Here is a 21,063-nt window from a genome sequence, read left to right on the forward strand (position 1 = left end):
ACTGAGAGGGGATCTTACCAATGCCTACAAATATCTTAGGGGCGGGTGTCAAGGGGATGGGGCCAGGCTCTTTTCAGTGGTGCCCAGTGACATGACAAGGGGCAACGGGCAAAAACTGCAATGCAGGGAGTTCCAGCTGAGTTTAGGGAAGAACTTCTTTACTTTGAAGGTGACAGAGCCCTGGAACAGGCTGCCCAGAGAGGCTGTGGAATCTCTGGAGACATTCAAAACCTGCCTGGACATGATTCTGTGCAACCAGCTCTAAAAGAAACTACTTTAGCAGGGGTTTGGGATAGATGATCCCCAGAGCTCCCTTCCAACCCCAACCATTCCGTGATTCTGTAATAAAAATTGTAGCTATTTCAGAAAATGTATCCCTGGGACCTTATTTGATATGAAGCAGAATTCTGTCATGTATTTGTTGCTCATGCTTCTGTCTTCTTATTGCTAGTATTTGTCACCCCAAAATGTTTCAGGATCTGTATTGGCATCACCACTTTCCCATGCAGAATTACATCATGTTACAATTTAATTAGGAGTGGCATCTCTTACTGCAGTGCCAGCAACAATTTTAAACAAATACCATCTCCTGCAGTCTTTTGTGTGCAATTAACTGAAAGCTACAGAGGGAGTCCTCATATCCCATGGCGTTCTGAGAGAAAACACTGTCCCATTAAAGGTTGCATTCAATTATTTCTTCTGTCACTGACAAAGCCTTGTTCTAACTGAAAAAGAGTTAGTACAAATTTTTATTCTAATAATAGGTGGAGTTGTGATTGCAACAATTCATTGTTAACAGATGCCACAAGGGAAGACTATATGTGAGCAGCAGAGTGCTTTAAATCCTATTTGCACTATAAGACTTTAATTTTCAAAGGAAAAAAATGCCACATACCTCATTGAATTAACTTTTTCAACATCCCATTGCTCATCACAATCTCTTAGGTGCTTCATTACAACATTGCTTGCTTCTTAATACTCATCACGACTTCTTACTCTCCTTTTGTTTTCTTTTTTTCTTTTTCTTTTTTTTCCCCTTCAGGAAAGGAGTGATATCACTGGTTTTCACTTTCCCCTTTGGGTATCGCTGTTATCAAGATGTCAGCCTGTTTCTGGGAATTGTTTTTCTTTAGCTACTTCTTTTTGCTCAGGATTTGCAGCAGCAACATGTGACACACTTTGGAGTATATGGTGTAGGGCTTGTTGTTTTTAAATGACTACTACCAAAATACAGATTTTATATTATATGTAGAACCCTGGGTATCTTCAACATCTCCTCTTGAAAAATTTTGGTATGTCAGAATTGTGAGTTAATAGTCTTGAGTGTTCCTTTAGGACAAACTTTTATTTTTAGGATGAGCTAATCCTGGAAAATCAATAAAAGGACTTGTGTACACTGCAAAGTGTCCCTATTATCACTGATATGCTGAGGGAAAAAAAACCACCAAACAAACCAGAAAGGGACCAAAGAAATTTAGCATGTTGTATGTGTTGGTCTTTCAAGGGAAAATGCTTCCATGGAGGCAAACACAGTCTAGAAGAAAAAGAAGTGTTCTGAAGAACTCTTTTTGGGGGGAGAAAAATACTTTTAAAATATCTTGGCTAAATTAATAGTAATGAAGGGAGAGAGAAATTCCTATTCCAGATTTAGGTCTACTCCAGGGACATGGCAGTTTAAACAGTCAGTTGACATCACATCTAACCTGCAGCCTTGAGTAATTTGTGTAAGCACCAAACTGGAGAGGAAGAGGATATTTAGATGTGCTCTTGTGCCTACAGTGTCTCACTGACCTGTTTCATGGAGGAATCCTCTGCTTGTCTTTCATACCTGAATAGGGAAATCAAGTACACAACAGTACTAGAAGTCTCCTCGCCAAGCCTGTGACATTTCCCGCTCAGGTATTCCATCCTCAACAGAGTGTCTAATGTGGGAATACTGAGCTAAATATGGCACTGCATTTTGTCAAAATATTAAGTTTCTTAATCTGTCTGGTACAGCCCTCTGATTATTGCCTATTACTAGTCTTCCAAGTGGGCAATGAAGTCCAAATGGCAAGAATTCTGAGGGCAATCAAGAGACAACTCAGGGCCTTGGGGTGACTGCTTGAGGGATCAGGAGTACAAGCAGTGTTTTCTTCTATCCTACCAGTTGCAGGGAATGAAGGGGCATGTTACTGGAAGATCCCATAGATCAATACCTGGCTCTGGGCCTGGTGCCAACTGCGAAATTTTGGAGGTTTTGTTCATGGATCAGTTTACCCGGCACCAGTCCTGCTGGCAACAGATGGGGTTCACTTGTCTCAAAGGTGGAAAAGGATCCTAGGTTGGGAGCTAGCGGGGCTCTTCAGAGAGCTTTAAACTAGATTCAAAGGGGGAAGGCAATAAACCCAGGGTCGTTAGAGATGAGCTTGGGAGCAGCGTGCCAGAGTTGGAGGCGAGATCGATAGCACAGCTGAAGTGCATCTATGCCAATGCTTGAAACACGGACAACAAACAGGAAGAGCTGGAAGACATTGTGCAGCAGGAATACTGACATAGTCACCATCACAGAAACACGGGATAGTTTGCATGTCTGGAGTGCTGCAATAGATAGCTACAAACACTTCAGGAGGGACTAGTTGTGCAGTGACATGATGTGCATTTCTGCATACACGTCAGCTGTGTAAACTCACTTTAGAGCCAGGGGTATCTAACGTATAGATGTCTACTTTAGACTCAGCAGCATTATCCTCATGCCTACTCCAGGTTAACCTGTAGCTGTCAGCTGCTTGAATACAGGCAGGTAGTTCTGTTTGAGATGGCTGGGGTATCGCAGGCACAAACCCAGGGCTGGCAGATACAGTGTAAGATTTCAGGGCAGATGTGCCAGCCTGGACCAACAGCTGGAGCTTGGCTTCACAAGTGGTGAATTCTATCTCTAGTGAGTGAGCTGAAGATTTTACCAAAACTGGGGGAGAAGGTTGTTTTTCTTCCTTCTTTCTTATTGTTTCTTTGTAGTAAAAGTGGGGTTTGCTGTCAAGTCACCACAATTCGTGATGAAAGATGTACAATGATGTGTACACACGTACACTTATCCTATGTTAGTAAACTGAGGCATAGCACACAAGGATATATGCAAGATTAACATAAACGTATATACACATTAAATCTTTCCTATCAAGTGACATAATCCATTAAAAATCTTTTTTTTTTTCACAAAGCCCTGCTATTCCATCTTCTAAAATTACTTCAGCTGATCAAAATTATACATTATCAATTTTTTCCCAATAATTTTCCCTGAAGTGAGAGTTGCAGTTGCCCTTGCCTGACTGGCTAGTTGACAGAAACTGTCTCTTCTCCATGCAAATCACTAATTACAAGTATTTTTGCACTTCTTTGATTCTACAGCATATGAAGTTATGGGTTAAACTTTCCGTGACATCTACAGAAAGTTTCATCAAAGTGCTGAGTGCCTGATCTCACCAAATTCAGCAGTCCATTTCAAAGGTCCATATTGCAGGTTCTTTTGGTCTTTTTTTCACGCTGTCACTAATTTCATGTGGCTCCCATCTAAGCAAAATCTAGTTGTCAGCTCTGACTTCAGTGGGTGGACGCGATAGGAACTTAGCTCATTCCCTGATATTGCTTGAATTTTCTGGCCTTGTATGTTTTTATTTAGCCAAGAATTTCTAATCACTGTTTAAAAACTAACCATAATGAAGTTTTAATGAAGTTTGAACCTCATTAGTCAAAAGTAAACAAAGGTTTCCTCTCAGAAATACCTCTTTTTCCCAACAACTACTTCTAATCCAAGTAAATTAATTTTCCAGTCTTTACTTTTAATCCATTCTGGAATCTTAAAATTAATTTTCTCTTTAATATAACTTTAAATTGGCTTTTTCCTTTCTAACTCCCCAGACAACCAATATGTCAGCCAACTTGACCATACATAATAACTTCTTATATTAGTCTTGATAACAGGGGTGTCCTTCATAACCCCACTTCCTTAGAGAGAAAGAAACTATACAAAAGCATGCCCAAAGACAGACTGCTCTGCAGAGGTGCTGACATCTATAAACACAAACAGAAGTAAAAAAAAAATAAATAAATGAAGTGAGCAAAGTGGCTTAGGGGAAGCTGGATGTGTTAGCTTAATTTAGGAAAAGCTTGAGAGTTTCAAATGATAGAAATGCAGAGGGGAAGGTAAACAGGAGAAAGGGATTGTGAAAATAAAAGCAACTGGGCTGATAAGGAGACATAGAAATTGCGGTTAATGGCAAGAAGTGTTAAAAAAGGTGTGGAACAAAGAATTATCTGGAGATTCTTGTCCTGTAGAGGAATGAAGCTGGGTTAATTAGCACTGATAATATACAGCTGTGGGTTGGCTTCAGGGGCGGTGTTGGCGGATGTATATAAGGTGCAGGTGTGACTGACTAAGTTAAGTGGTTAAGAGTCAATGAAGAGAGAGCAGCTGAGGAAGAGAGTGGAAGAAGCAGAAAGAAGAGAGAGAGCATATGCTCTGGATGAGGCAAGGAGAAGGCAGCAGAGGAACTGGCATGAACAGTGTGATGGTATGAGATGGTAAAAGACTTTGTTGCAGCTTGATAGTTTGGAGAGTGCTGTAACATTATCCTGCACAGTAATTTACAAAGACAGAGGCTGATTTTCTTCTATACTTTTCTGGTTTTGCAAGTATGTACAGGTATGGTCAAGTGGCTTTAAAACAAGATGTCCTTGTGCTGTTGTTATTACTCCAGGTAAGCAAACCCAGCCTCATTTGGCAGGTGAGGGGCAAATATAGAAGTGGGAGTTGATTTCAATCTGATGGATGAACTGTGCCAGAATTCTAGGCTGTTGAGAGAATGGGAAGCTGTAGAAATAGACAGCAGGGAATAAAGACTTCTAAACTAGATAAAACGGGGGAAAGCAAAAACTAGCATCAAGATTTCCTACCACTTTTAATTTGTTCATGCTTAAAATTCCCAGTGACAAAACAGGCACAAAGAAAGCTTTAGTTCTGAAGAGTGATTGAGCTGTATGACAAAAGAAAAATCTTAATGCAGGTTAATGCTAACATTTTTACCACTTAAAAATTTAAACTCAGTGTGAACTAATTTCATCTCATGGGGAAACTATTTAGATTGTGGTGCAGTGAAGAACTATGTACTGTGTAGGCACACTTTCATGAAAGAATGACAAAAGACAAAAATAAAACAAGTCAATGACTAAAAAAATACCACCACAATGGACTCATTTACAGATCTAAAAGACTGGAAGAGGAGGGAAGCTGCAAAGTGACAGTTTGCTGATGACACCAAGTTACTCAGAGATGTAAGAATGAGGGCAGACTGAAGAAATCCGTAGAAATACTCAGTGGCCAGGCACCTAAGTGACAGATAAAATGCAATGCAGATAAACATGAAGTGATGCACATAAAGTGAAAATTTCAGCTGCACACAAAAAAAATATTGTTTCTAAGCAAATTATGGTAATCCAGGGATAAAACCTGGCTGTATGATAGATTGTCCCCTATCTATATCAATGCAGTATTTTATATCAATAGATATCACTAATATCAATGTTTTTACTATCTATTATATATATTTTTACCAAAATAATATAATAGATATCAAATATCAATGCATTACTCAGAAGAAAATATTACAAATTATTAGAAAAACAAAATTTTATTATTAAAACAAGAAAATTTCATGGGTTTGCCCGTACCTTGAACACTGATGCACCCCAAAAAACATTTATCAGAACTAGAAAAGGTCCAGAGAAGAACAAAAAGGGTGTTAAAAGGTATAAAACAGAATTTGTAAAAGAAGTGACTAAATAGTTGTAGGAAAAAAAGTGAGACTACCATGCTCTACAAAATCATGAATGGCATGGAGACTGGTAGACATGGATAGATAATCAATCTTTTAGATAGTCTATTTTCCAGAAGACACAGAAACCACCAGGTGAAACTGGTGGGATCCTTGCTCTACATGAATAAAAGGTGGACAAACAACCTTACTGTCAGGAAATCACTTGACTTGAAAATAGCAAAACAATTACATTATACCTGTTTTATTCTTATCAGGGCAACCACTATACAAGCAAAATACAGAGCTATACAAAGCTTTGCTCTGAAACACAATCACACATCTTATGTCCACATAGTTTTATAACCATCTGGTCAATTTGAGTTAAACATGATAACTTACTATTTGAGTTACACTAAAACTGAATGATGACATTCAATTCTGAGTATTGTGTAATAATACTCCCAAGAAACATTGACACTTCTAAACAGTTTCTCAATCCCAAAACTTCAGACATGATAATTCATCTCAAACTGTTAACTGTCTGGGGTAGAGTTTTGTCAGCACCACTGTCAGCACAGTCTCTGTATGCAGGCCAATTATTTATACAATGATAAATGTGTATTTTTAGCTACCTTTCCAGCTGCAACTATTGTTAGGCCTTTGGTTTGGGTATTTTTTTCTCTTTTTTTTTTCTGGCAGATGACAGTAGTAAGTTGCTTGTGCTAGGAAGTGCTGCATTTCAATACTAGGAAGAGCTAGTTAATAAACAAAAAAGGTTTATTCTCTTTCAAAGGAGCAAAGAAATATAAATTTTGAGATCCTATAGGACCTCAGATTTAGCTAAAGGTAGTTGCATTTATTGGATTAGTAGCAATAGTAACAAGCAATTTACTCTCAGCAAATGAATAGTTAGTAATAACAACTAGATTCTTTCTCACACAAATACACACATATTTGCTGAAGTTCCAGGCAAAAATTATTTGGCTGATGGTCTGCTTGTATCACTAAGGCTCAGGCTCAGAGCATGTAGCAAGACTTCTAATACCCCCCTATGAATTGCTAATCAGGAATCCTATGAGCCATAGCCTATGCCAGTATCTGTGCTTTATGTAAAACACACAAGTGGCTTCTAGACCTTCAAATGCAGATGTCCAGACCATACACAGAAAGCAAGCAAATATAAGCAAAATAACGTGTGTTTTTTTAAAAAAAGCAACATAGCTATTTTTCTAAATATAGTAACAAATCTCCTTTTTCAAGTTAATAATCCTATTACTCATTTCCTGAAAAAATCCTTGACATTTATGTTTTTTAAAACACTCAAAAAACGCCCCAACAAACACCCCATATAACTAGATGTATTGTTGTGACCAGTTCACCAATAGCCCTGAACATTATCCAAAGCACAGCATTTAAAGCAAGACACGTATCCCTGGCAATTAATTTTAATTATAATTTTTAGGGGTGATTTTTAAGGGCAGGCAAAGTAGGCTACCATGAAGAAATGCAAGACATGGCTGTAAAAACATATGTACCGTAGAATAGTTTTGGTTGGCAGGGACCATTAAAGGTCATCTAGCCCAACACGCCTGCAATGAGCGGGGACATCTGTAAGTAGATCAGGTTGCTCAGAGCCCCATCCAACCTGACCTTGAATGTTGCCAGGGATGCAGCATCTACCTCTTCTCTGGGCAACCTGTTCCAGTCTTTCACCATACATAAAAATGCAATTTTCTGAAATTGGAGCTCACAGACAAGAAATGTTTCCTGTTTAAAGCTGTCAAACTGACAACAGTGATGAGTCTCATTTTCTTAGTACTGTATTGGAAAGTCATGAAGGGAGGAAGCAGAAAAAGTTCCTCTAACCCTAAAAACTACACAGGAGTCAAAGTCAATTGGTATTTTATATATGAAGTCAAAAGTTGGACAAGGCATAAAACTATATAAACTTACACAACTTGTGAAAGGCAAGCTTCATTTTCAAAATTAATGTACTTTTTCCCCTAACCTTTTCTTCAAAACTACCATAATGCCACTAAATTAGTTTTCCATTCCAGCATTCTTCATCACATTCTAATCTTCTCTGGCATCTGAAATGTGATTTCTTATCAGCAAAACTAACTTATTTTTCTCCCTCTAGTCCTGTGAAAATATTTAAGCATTCAAATTTATGTAACCTAGTGTCCAAATTATACTGGACAAGGTTTAATATATTAAAACAAGAAAGAAAGAGTAAGAAGTAAAACGCACTAATGAAGTGGCAGAACTCACGGTTCTCCCTTCAGAGCACACTGCTCCACAGCTTGAGGAATTCAGATGGAGAATTTTCTTCAGATTGCCACTGTACACTTCCTGTTCAATTTGCTGGGCAGATAAAATATATTCACTGTCTTTCCTAATAAATTCAAAGTCTGAATTGTTTCTCAAAGAATCCCTCAGATTCATGAAAATATCTGAACATGTTTCCTTTATTTAAATGGCTTTAAAAAGTTGAACAAATAGGTTCTTGTAATTCAGCCATATTCTAGCCTCTGCTCATTCTGGCTTTGTCACTGCAAAAATCAACTTTCATTTATACAAGAGTGTATAGAAGTATAGAAGAAAATTTTGCTATTTTCTGCATATTGGAGGGGATGTTATCTTATGTAGGGAAATGTGTGTTTACAGAGCACGATCCAGTGTGCAATGTAAAGCCAGTTTGCCTGACATTTGACACCAAAGATAACATTATACAAACGTTTACATTTTATACGTGGGTGGGATGGGATGTGCTAAAATCAAGTGAATTTTCTTATATTGAAAGCAAAATGGCATTCAGAAATCAAATTCAGTGGAATTCAGCAGAAAGACTACAAGAATAACAAGAAACACTTCCATGTTGAAGTCCTACACATGTAGACCATATTTCTCCTTTTCCTGTGGACTACAGTAAGTCAAACTGTCCAACCCTTAGTATTTTACAACATTATTTTCTTCCCTTGTCACTGGCAGGAAAGCAAATTGAAATATAACTCTTTGTATGCAATGCTTTTGGGTAAAACAATCCAAAGAGTACCTATGCAAAAGTAGATATTTTAAATGCACTGTAGCGTTTACACTGTGGCAACACATGTAGAAGTGACAAGCTGACGACTACCCTAACAGCTGTGTCTGTTTGATATGACTACAAGAGTAGTTTGTAGTTTTTCATTTCCATCAGGTAGCATCTGAGAAGGACAAATTTCCTAGGAGGAGGGGACATGAACAAAAAACCTTGTAATTTGCTGATAACTGGAACTGTCTTGAAAAAAAACTTTCCATACCTAAGATGCATTAATTTTTAGTTTTCTAAATTAAGGCTTCATTCCTGATTTATAGAACAAGCTTTAGTGTTTAGTTAGCCATTTCATTACTTTTCCAAAGTCACATTGCAACATTTCTTTTGGCTTTTCTTCACATCTTCATAGCCTTTAGATATCATAATGAGAGATATTTTAATTATCAGTCAGAAATGTGAAAATCCTGTACACCTAAAAAGAGAAATTGTTGTTGGATTAAAATTTAGAACTGTGTTACATCAATGTATTACAGCAACACAAATAACACACAGTAACGATTCCAGTTTTACTTCTTCCAGTCTCATCAGGTTCTCTTACTCCTTACTATTTGCTGCAGCTCTAAGTTAGTAAACAAATGTACAGTTTGCAGGGTATGCCTTGATTTGAACAGCATCAAAATCCTGGTCTAATAAAATAGAAAATACTAGTTATATTAGTAACAAGAAAGTAATACACTGTGAACTATGCTGATTAAATGTACAGATGCTATACATATATCAAAATCAGAAATTAAGTAGAAGTTGGAAAAGAAAGCTCTCCATTTCACAGAAGGAAGTTAAGCACACTTACAGCAGATTACGGCATGGTATGGCAATTAATTTACACCATGGCTTGGTTGACACAGTGTAGCCTGAACTTTTTTTAATACAGAACTATTATGTGTAAGAATTAGATTTAAGTGAATAACTGTCCTCCCCTATCCATTTACCTATCCTTATGGCTGATTATCTTTTGTTGTTGTTGTTTTGGATCATTTTAGTACACATTCCCACCATTTACCACTTGTAAAATAATTATGCAGTTCATTTCTACATTCCAAACCTACAGGTCACTGTAATGTCTGAGTATGTATCATATAACCTCAAAAACTCAGACATGTGTAATATTTTCTACAGCTACTACAATCAAATAATCTTCCAGATTCTGGTCTAAGTATGAAAAATTAATAAAATATTAATTCAACTTCAGTTTTCAATGCATATTGAAATGCTGCCAATAATTACAATGCTTTGGGAGAGCATTCAAAATGGAAATTACTATTGCAGATTTGTTTGAAAAATAAACCCTGAGCCAAAAGCTGCAGACTTCATTACAGAAGTCTACAAAAGTGTGTGATTTTTTTTTTCCCCTCCCCATCCTCCTCAGAGCTCTCACTATGCAGAACTTCAGCCCATTTTTAACACAATATTATTTGAATCCATTTTTTTCTTATTTCTCCATGACAAAAGTAACTTGTATTCTGGAGAGACAACACTGCAATTTAGCACACAAGGTTCACAGAAAGCGAGCTGGTACCACACATATAACAAATACACCAGCTGCTAACTTAACAAAAATTCTAATGTTCAATCATATGTGTTTCTGCAGATAAATAAAACTGCACACATTTTTCATGTATTTAATTTTGTCTTTTGTAATCTGTTAAAACAACCTTCTACAGACCTCACTTCAAAACTATGTGGGAAATTCAAGAGATGGAAAAGAGACACTATGCAACTATTAAAGAAAAATGGAACAAGAACCAAGTAGGCAGTCTAGCAGGAAATGAGTGGAGACCTATAGATTCCTACATCCCTCTCCAGTTTTTTTGTATATTAATATTCCATTAGAGAGTTAGTATAGAAAAAAACACCATAATTTGAAATAATCTGAAGTGCACACTTTTGACTTTTCGCAGCCAACAGGCAGGAGTCTTACTTTTACCTACTCTTCTGTAGCCATTTAATTCTTAGCCATGACTACCTAAATGTATGGATTCAACTGAAAAAAAAAAAATAATGAAAAACATATTATCTCAAAAGACTCCTCTTCATGGTTTGGGCAGTCTCCTGGAAGGCAGGAAATTACATTCAAACCTTCTTTGACTGCAAAGACTCTAAAACATCTGAATAAATCCCCTCCTACCAGGCTACTATTTAAGAGACAGTGAGGGCTGCTGCCGTCAGTGGGTGACTCCTACTCAGTTAGGTGCTCTCAGTTGGAAGAGCTCTCTCTCCTCTCAGTCAATAGGTGTGTTGGCAAAGAAAATGTGCCACCATCTGTGATACAGCCCAAAACAGGACGGTTTCATTGGTTTGTCCTCAGGGCATGCTGTCCCCTTATCACTACCCAGGCATTGTCTAGGATAGTGCTAATAATGTTAGCCAAAACCATGCCAAGGAAATACAAATAATGAAACACTATGGAGCATGAAAGTGCTTAATTCCTTGCTCTGGCCTTATTTAGAGCATTAACACAGGCATACCTGGATAGAGGAACACCATATTTTCAGACATATCAATCTTCAAAGAAGATGGTCTGAATCCTCTTTAATTTTTAGCATTGTTTTTCCTTTTGTTGAACTTACTTATTCCTAATTGGTTTTGCCAAGATTAAATTTATTATCTGATTTTCAGAGGTGGCAAGGAATTAAAATGTTTGCTTTCAATGTAGTATTGAGCATATGGAACACGAAATCATAAATTTAACTTTGGCAAGGAGAGTTAGGGCAATGGCACAGTGAAGAGAAACACAGGTAGTCTCCCAAAAGGAACCGAACACCTTAGAATAATAACACAGGATACTAACAAAAAGGCATATAGCCAACACAATAAAGTTAACTTTGGAGCAGCTTGAGTGAGATAAAGGTTTTGTATGTTTTTTTACCTCATGAGAAATGCTAATCATTTTTATTACCATTTTCTAACTTAAAAATTAGTAAAAAAAGGAACAGCAATGAAAAAGAAGACCATGAAATAGATGATATTTGTGTTTAAATCAGTGCCAGCTTTGTCAATGATTTCAATAACTCATTATTTCATCTTATCCTGCTAGAGCTTCAGTCTTAACTAGTTCTCAGTCTGGTCTTGGACTTTGATGGAAACCTTGAGTGCCTAGATATTGCTGAAGTGACAGCAGAGACCATATAGCTGTACTTTCACAAGATTCATCATCATTCAATGGCTATTCAATGTACATTGAGCCCTACGAAGGCTTCTGTAATTTGTTCATATTTTCTCATTTATACTGGCAAATACATAAAATATACATACCTTTTCAGACAAATTGACAACCTTCTATGAATTTAAAATCTAGCTGTAACTCCACTTATTGTCAAAACAAGACAAGAATTTCTATTTTTGAAACCCTTTAAACTATTGGTATTGTCACCTTTGCAAAAGTGAAGAAAATCAGCCTATATATTGCAGATGTGTAATTTGCAGGAGGAATGAAAATGTGAAATGGTGATCTTGTTTCCTTTCTTTTGACAGGTCCTGTATAGCTTGTTTAGCAGTATTTCTGCTCCTGTCTTTTTCAAGAACACGTTCAGATTAGATTTACAGTAGAATCCTACAGACAAACCACAGTCAGTTTATGAGTGTTGAGAGGATCCACAAGAGGCCCTGGAGGTGCAGACAGTCTGCAGTAGTTGTGGTCTAAAGATGGTGGAAACTCAAAACCTTTAGTTTAGGCCTCTAGACTTATTGTTGCTCTAAGTAGATATGAATGAATATTATTCTACTTATTTAGTGCACATATACTTTTTTCCCCTGTACTAACTAGCTAACAGGTGTTATTATTGACGCAAAGTAAAACTATTCCCCTGGTTTATAGCTGGTTGTTCAGTTTCCCTGCTAAATAAACACTTTTCTAAATAAATTATGATATTCAGATGTCTTCAAAAAGAAAACAAAAAATAATTAGGTTTTGACCACTGTTTTGCTCCTTAATGCTATGTAAAGAAGACCGGGGTGGTGGTGGTGGTGGTGTCTGTGCCATCTCTTATTTTGGTTTATTTTTCACTATAAGTTCATTATCATTTTCCATTCTTTTTCTGAAAAGATTCTACCTCAGATTCCAAAGAACTGTAACATGTTTACTTGAGGCAGCAATTTCATAGCCTTAGCTTTTACTGCTGCTATTGGTTATACTCTGGGCATTTTTCCAATCTCAGTATCAATTCTGAGAATGGAAAGACTGGCATTTAAGTGGACACTAACACCAAACAAGAAGGGAGCCATGAGATGACAACTTAAGAAACCATTCTTAGTATTGCCAGGTACCCAGAGGAACTTCTTGCTTTTAGTACTAGGTGAATCAATCATATTGAGTGCCTTGATATAAATCCCCACGGGATGCCTGAGCCAGCTCAGTTTCTGAGTCACTAATGAGTCATAATGCTTTGTCAAAAAATTGCTCCTCAGCACTTCAGGTTCAAGTAGAGGGAATTCTGAACTCACACCAGTGCTCCATAGGAGGTCTGTAACAAAGCAAGAGAAGGTCTGTAGGCAGACACGGTACCTTTTATTCTACCACCTGGTGTGGCTGGAGAAATTAGACATGTTTTCAGTCACACAGGTCCTTCTTTAGGTCTGAAATAACTTTAAAAACTAAATACTGCTAAAGAGCAGTGGCTCAAAGTTTAGTTAGTACGTATCAATTAGACTATCTTTGAAAGAAAAGATAGTTGGTGACTGTGAAGCAGAGGAGATGTAATTAGAGGAAGAGGAAAGAGAGGCAGAAAGATGGTAAGGTATTTTCAGCCCAGGGAGAAAAGAAAGAAAAGTATGCTGTGGGACAGGGAGAGGTTGCGAGGGAAAGGCACAGAGATTTTACTCTGCCGTAAAATTAGTATCTCTCTGTAGAGCCCAAGGTTATCTATCAGTAAAGAGATACATTTTCATTCTCAGCATCTCTCAAAGGTGTTCTGAGGGTTTCTTTTTTTTTCCCCCAATTATAACTGTGTTTTAACAAGTGCTACCATGTCCACTTACTGCTTCCTTACTGCTATTTTCCTTGTGTTCCTATCATCTTTGATACCTACAGCAAGATTACTCTGTAGTAAAGCAAGAAAGAAAAGACAATAATGATCTAATACCTGAAAAGAACAATTGCCTACAATTGAAGAAGAAAAAAAGGTTGTTACAGGCAATTTCCATTTGTCACATATTAACCCAAAATTTCGTAATTTAGTTCTGTTTCTTTGGAAGGTTACATGGTCTGGATTACAGGACAGTAGTAGGTGTATCAATACTACCTGTTCACAGGTGGGACAGCAGAGCCTTCCTCTCATAAACCTGTGTATGTGCATAGTTGAAGGATAGGTAACATCTATATGTCCTTTTCTGGATTACTTTACAGGCAGGTTACTCTCATTTCCACTCCAATACTGCGAACCTTAGTTCTAGTCAGTATCTACCATGTGCAAGACATCCCAAGTGTTGTCATTAGTTGTAGATGTGCACACTCACCAAAAAACATTTTGCTGTTCTTCTCAATACCAATATGTATCAGTTATAATGAAACATGAAAACATTAACATTAAATATTAATGAGCACTATAGTATGAGTAGCAAGTAACAAACTTATTCCTGTCATTGAAATGTTTCTAATAAGCACATTATATATAAATACATAAATGCTGTAGATCTCAGCTAGTGAAGTGGTCTTTAGTCCCTTGTGGAAGCAGGAGACAATTCAAGAAAGAGCTTAGGATAGGGACAAAGTAAATAGCTCCAGGATCCTAACGCAGGGTTGATACTTCCACATATCCTGAATGATTTGACACTGATTATTTCTGTTTCTAATCAGTATATGATTTTCTGTATTTATGATGATTTCAAATATTCACAAAAACATACATATTTACACATACACGTGTGAGTGTTCATGTGTGCGTCGATGTTTAGCAGTCAGAAGCCTGCTTTCTTTCCCTTTCTTGCTTGCTTGCTTTTTTTTCTTCATACCTGCCCTCTTTCTTTCCTGCTTTTCTTCTTTCCTCCTTTCCTCCTTCCTTCCTTTCTTTTCCTTCCTATCTTTCTTTTATTTTTCTTTCTCTTTCTCTCTCTCTCCCTGCCCCGCCCCCCCCCCCCCCCCCCTTTTCTTTCTCTTCCTGCCTGCCTTCCTTTTTTGATTGCTTGATAGAAGGGAAATAACAATAGAACTCAACTAAAATAAATCTTCAGAGTGTGATTCATTTAGCATACTTTTAGTCATCTAAATTCCCTCCAGATGAATTACCACATGGATCAACTGTCTCTTGATGTCCCATTACCTCTAAATGAAATATAGGAGGTGAGGCTCGCTGCTCGTGGCTGAAGACAGATGAATGTAAGTGCCTGTATGGAGATGTCTGGAGAGCTATTCAGGACTCACTGTGGACACAAGCATCCAATCAGCTGCATGGCTCTCCAGATTCTATCATCTGAATCAACTAAGGGCTGGATAAAGTTGCTGAAACATAGATTTCTAGTACAGTTTGAGGTGTCCTGGAGAATCTAAGATATACATGGAGGATCAATAGGTAAGACTCACTGAAAACCCATGTTCTTCTGGAGGAAAATATGGAAGCCAGGTGAGATATCATAAAGAATTTCATGCTGACGTTAGGTGACTATTTCGAGGCAAATGAACTGAATGACTGACCTTTGTGGACTGTATAAGGAGCTTAGAGTACAAGTAATCCCCTAAATGAAGCTCTATTAAACTGAATTTTTGGTTGATGGCCTAACAATACACCCAGCAGAGACTTCTGCTGCCTAAACATGAGCACCTAGTGCCATTTGAGAGTCTCTAAATCACCTCTAAGATCTGATCTTACAAGCAGGACCGAAGATATCAGGTATGCGATAATGTATCTAGAGTGTCAAATGGAGGCCAGGTATGAGACATCACAAAACTTAAATAAACCTAGATGTCTAAGATCAGGAAATTTCAATCCACCCCCTGATTTTTATTTAACTAAAAGAAGATTTGGTTAATCTTATTTTCAATTATGGACACAATTAACACATTGAAGTCTGATTTTGTAGAAAAGCAAGGTCTAAATGCTAAAGGCCATATCTTTAAACTAACAGTATTCCTAGATAGTTGTTATAGTTTTGTAAACCATTTATGTACCTTATAATGCCACAAAAATGAAGATTATAGCATCAGATTTTATTAGAAATTATAAATACCTATAGATTGAAAATTATCTTCTTTCTCTATTTTTTATATAATTGAGACTGTATTTTATGTAAGATGAAGTGATTTCAATGGAAAATTTTGCACCTATTTAAACATTTCTACCTGAAGATCCCAAGTCATTGTACAGATGTGAATACATTTAAGCTAATAGAATTTCTGTAGCATCACATTCCAGATTCTCTTTTTTAAATGATAGATCACAACAAAATGAAATGTTCTGTAGTGTATGAATGATGTGCTATGAAAAATATATATCTCATACATGAATGCTATAGTATAATGCATTTCCTGATCACAGAAACTTGATTGATTGATATCATATATTCTGTGTTAGCTGAACATATTCTCCAAAGAGTTTAATTCACTACAGATTCAGATCCAGAGACAATAAATTTTGATAAGCTCTCCTGAACCCCTTACTCTGAGTGAATCCATATTGCGACTCCAGAGAAAAGTAAATTTTTGACTTCCTGCCAATCTCTAATCTCTCCAACTATGAAAGATATTCTTGGGGTTTTTTTGACAAGATGAAAAAGTTCACAAAATTTGCCTTCTTTCTTGTTAAAAATCTATATTAATAATCTCTCCATTAATACTGATCTCTTATTCAGGTTCCATATTTTGAGCTTTCTGTGCCTCCTCGGCAAAGCTATAGTACTGATCCTAGGCAGACTTCTTTTATTTCAGCAGGTACTCTTTCTTATCAGGCAAGCTAAAAAAAAAAAAGCCCAAATCAATATAATTGCTCTACAAGAGTCTTGGAGCCAAACTCAGATCACTCCCTACAGGACTTAGAACATATGGAACCAATAGTTTTTACATGACTAAAAGAGGTTACTCAGGATACTTGTTTTGCAATGTTTCTAGACTTTGGAAATAAATTTAGTCTTCCCATCATGTTTTCAGCTCTGAAGATATGTACATCTCTAATCATAGTTGCATCTGTGCTCCCCCTAAATACACTAACAGCTGCCAGAATCAACAAGGAACCACCAAGTCATGAGAGCCCTTCTATGTGCAGTCAGCACACTTCTCATACTTGCCACTTGCATCCAGTCAAGCTGAAAACACAATACAGACAATATTATATTGCCTGCAGTGATTCTGCATAACAGCCTAGTGCTTAGTGCCTGGGTCCATGAAGAAGAAAACCCAGGCGTCCCCAGCCAGCAAGCAGGATTGAACCTGTTGGCATTAATCCCATGCCAGTGAATTAACCTTAAATATGAAGCTTGGATTAAAGGCTACTCTTCATCCCAACCATCAATACAAAATCACTTCTCTTTTTACGACCATAATGTCTCATAACAGCTGCTTTTTACTGTAATGGTAAAACTATGTCCTAAAAAATATATGAGCAGAGGAGAAGGAACATTGAAAGGCACTGAGCCTGTGCAACAGAACTCACTTTCCTACAGGAGATAAATAAACCACAGTTATCTATCTGTCAGAGTATGAGAAAAATTTATTCTTTCAGTTTATTTTTCCTTCACACAAAGTTCCACACATAAGGAAACCGATTAAAGAACTAAATTCTTTCTCCTACTTATTTTTAAATAGTGTTACTGACATTCCTGTACATTCAGCTATCCAAGCTCTGGGTTTCATTTAATACAGGCAGAAATATCAGTTTTTCTTAATATATCCAATTTAAAAGAATTTTTAGTTTTGTGTACGATTTTTTCAGATATTGGTAATATCTACAAATGAGCATTATCTTTTATCATTCCAGGAGAAAATTAACAGTGCTAAATCGTAATCTGCTCTAGCAGAAACTGGAATCCTCTGCAAATGCAAAAAAAATCTGCCTTTTGAGTGTGTTTTGCTTTGAATTGGTTTCTTCATTTTATAAATCCTACTAATTTTCTACTACTTTGTAACAGGAAAACATGAACATAGAAATTAAAACTCCTTTCAAAGGGAAAGCTGAAGCATTGGTTCCGAAAAAGCCAATCTGCAACAGTTTAACATTTTGGAATTATTTTTTGCCCATATCCACAAATTCGTATGCATGTCTAGTTAAAGCTCTGTTATAACCATCGCTGGTATTTGCGTCTCAAGTCTATAGCTTTTGTACTTTAACCTTCTGAGACAGAGGTTGGAGTTGGGAATGTTTGGAATAAACTCCAGCAGGTGGAGATAAAGAGTAGTAACGAACACAACGTGCCTCCAAATAGCACAGTCTGGTTTTCATCATCTGGGAGTTCGTGTGGTTTAAGTGACACCACTTGACAGAGAAGGATGACTGATTCAGTGCTACAACCACTGCCACCCTTAGTCTGCAAAACCAGTAGACTGCCTGGTGCCTCTGTGCTGGCAGTGCCTTTGGTTAATCACACGGCGGCAGCTGGCCAGCAGGACGCTCCAGCTCAGAGCCAGCTACGCTGATTGACTGCCTTGATCTGAAGTGTCTGAAGTGACTAATGATGCAGAGGAATAAGATCTAGCAGGAATGAAGGTTGGTGAAAACTCCTGAGGTCACCAATGCATGTCTAGCATTTGTTTGCTCTTGCCAGCTGACCAGCAAGACAGGCGGGCTGCATGGAGAACGTATGGCATTTTCCTGGAGGCAGTAGCAATTTGAAAGAGAGGGAATGGGAATCTTATCTAGGAATAGGTAAATGAAATATAGACAGGATTTTTAGGTTAGGATTAATTTATTTTATTTTAGCTACAGGATTTGTAGCTTGCAGTAATTCAGACAGAAGCACAGATTCCACTGTTCCTTTCCTTTGCAGCTCACAGTAATTTATTGTGGAACAGGCCAACATGAAAAATTAACTCTCTCCCTCAACAGACACTGAGTCAGTATAGTCAACATATTGTGTAACAAAAGAAGTCTCTTCCTCAATTATGATAACTACGTATTGTGTAACAACACAATTTGTTGACTGACTGTGAGAACATCATCATGAAAATATTGCCCCACTGCAAAACCATAGGCCCTGAGAACCTGACGCACTCATTTTAAATTTCTTTATCCTAAAACCGTTTTCTGGGTTATGAGCACAACCTAGAGTCTTGCATAATGGGATCTAAAAAACACATTATCCACAGCAGCAGCATTACCAGCAGGGTATTTGTCTTCCCTCTGTCTCCTAACAAACTTAAGCTGGTTATTACCCTCTTTTTCATCACTAGGAACAGGTAATCTGATGGGGCACACATGAAGAAACTGGCAGGTGTTTTTGACTCACTTTAGGAAGATGTGTGCAAAATATTGGAGACAACCTGAGTGTTACAGTATGACCTTTAAAGTATGACTGCCCATGGCTGAAAGATCTCAGACATCAATTTGTTTTCAAAATGAAAATGGCCATGTAGATTGGGCATTTAGTACTGTTTCTGTGCTATAGATCTCTGATGTGCTCTAACAAAGTCTCTGGATACTGCTGTTCACTGGATCACACAATGATTTTGGGCTTAATTGTGCAAAGTAACAATGGCTCCTATGTTGGAGTCTGTATTTGAGAGGTGGCTGGAGCTGCATCATGCCAGAGGGAGCACTGCCACTGTAATGGTGGAGGAGTAGAATTTGGGGCATTCTTCTGTCTTACCAAACTGTTCCAGGGAGTAGATTTAGCCTTGCCAGGAAAGGCTGGAGTTAAAAGGTCTTGTGGCTTTTTGAGTGAGAGCAGCAGAATCCAGCATAGTCATCACGGAACCTATCCAAGGGAGAGGGAAAGTCACCCTGAGATGATATTATTCTGGATGAGTTTTAGTTTTACAACTTCTGTTTTCTTGGAATGTAAAGTAGTAATGCAACTCTTTTATACTGAAAGTGGATGAATGTTAAAGGTTGTTGTTCTTTGTTGTTGTTGTTGTTCTTTACTGACTTTTCCTGAATTTTAGCTTCTTTTACCATTAAGGAAAATCTCAGTCCAATGGGAAACTAAGTTAGTGATGATAGACGTGGTGATGGAGCAAAGAAAATGTAAATTATACCATTTACCCTCTCAAACTTACTTATAATCATCCATGATTGGTCTTTAAGTACAAGAATTAAAAAAAAAAAAAAAAAAGCCCACATAAATAATGTTCTTTTGAGTATCTTGTTGAAGACAGTGAGGCCATGCAACTTTAAGTTTCCAAGGTTTAGGAGGAGTGTTTTTCTTACATTGATTAGAAAGTATCTGTTTTTCATTTAGTTTAGTGTTATAGGTTATTTCCCTAACAACACAATAATAGGAACTTGAGTAATCTATCTTTCAAATGTCAAACTGGATTAGAGAGATTTCACTCTAGTGACTACGACAGTTTAATTCTAGCAGTTTGATAAGAATTTAATCTTTTTTTCCAAAGAGATAACTGTAACTTTTAAATCATCATTTTCCATCCATGAAGAAGAATCTACCTGTAGTATTCAGCTGAAGCACTGAACTACATCACTGCAGTTACCATTATGTTCTTAATTTCTCAGGCTGATTCCTCTAAGCACATTTTCAATATTATCCTATAGATGGGTAGGTTCCATAAAAGTAATTTTCTTCTCCAAAATATTTGATTATCCTATGTGATGATTATTAGGAACAAATGTAGTTTCAGCTGTCTAAAGAGCTTCTTCTATTCCCAATATTTTAAATGAAGAAAGACAAATTCCTGTCACTTGTATAATTGCTCAAGATAGTTAAGGCCAGCTTTTTAAAACACAAAATGTAATCCTCTTTATGCCTGCTTTTGTAGTCCATCTTTTCTGAAATTAGGTACTGTATAACATCTGGAGTATGACACATGATAGTCAGTACTGAAATCTGTCTTCAAAATACTAATAATTTTGTCATAGAATTAAAAAAATGTGAAAAGTAGATAATTTTCATACAATTTTTGCTTCTGATTTCATTGCCCAAAAGAACCATATAGTTCTTTTAGTAATATGAAATTCATAAAACCATCTGCATAGACACAACAAACTAGAGATCACATCTAATGAAATAAAGCTCAAAATATGTATTTGATTTATTTAAAATGTTACAAAGACCCACAAAGTCTTCAAATCCTGAAGGCTC

At 37.0% G+C, this 21,063-nt stretch overlaps 1 long non-coding RNA gene across 4 annotated transcripts in view; it reads left to right on the top strand.

Moving 5' to 3' along the window:
• The first annotated feature begins 1,452 nt into the window (after positions 1 to 1,452).
• Positions 1,453 to 21,063, top strand: part of LOC308062611 — a 46,859-nt gene continuing 27,248 nt past the window's right edge. For all 4 annotated transcript variants that reach the window (XR_013927640.1, XR_013927641.1, XR_013927642.1 and 1 more), the window contains exon 1: positions 1,453 to 18,515. This is a non-coding gene — a long non-coding RNA (uncharacterized lncRNA). The remainder of the gene's footprint in view (positions 18,516 to 21,063) is intronic.

The sequence above is a fragment of the Falco punctatus genome, assembly GCF_963210335.1.
Source record: "Falco punctatus genome assembly, chromosome: 4".
NCBI classification, from domain to species: Eukaryota; Metazoa; Chordata; class Aves; order Falconiformes; family Falconidae; genus Falco; species Falco punctatus.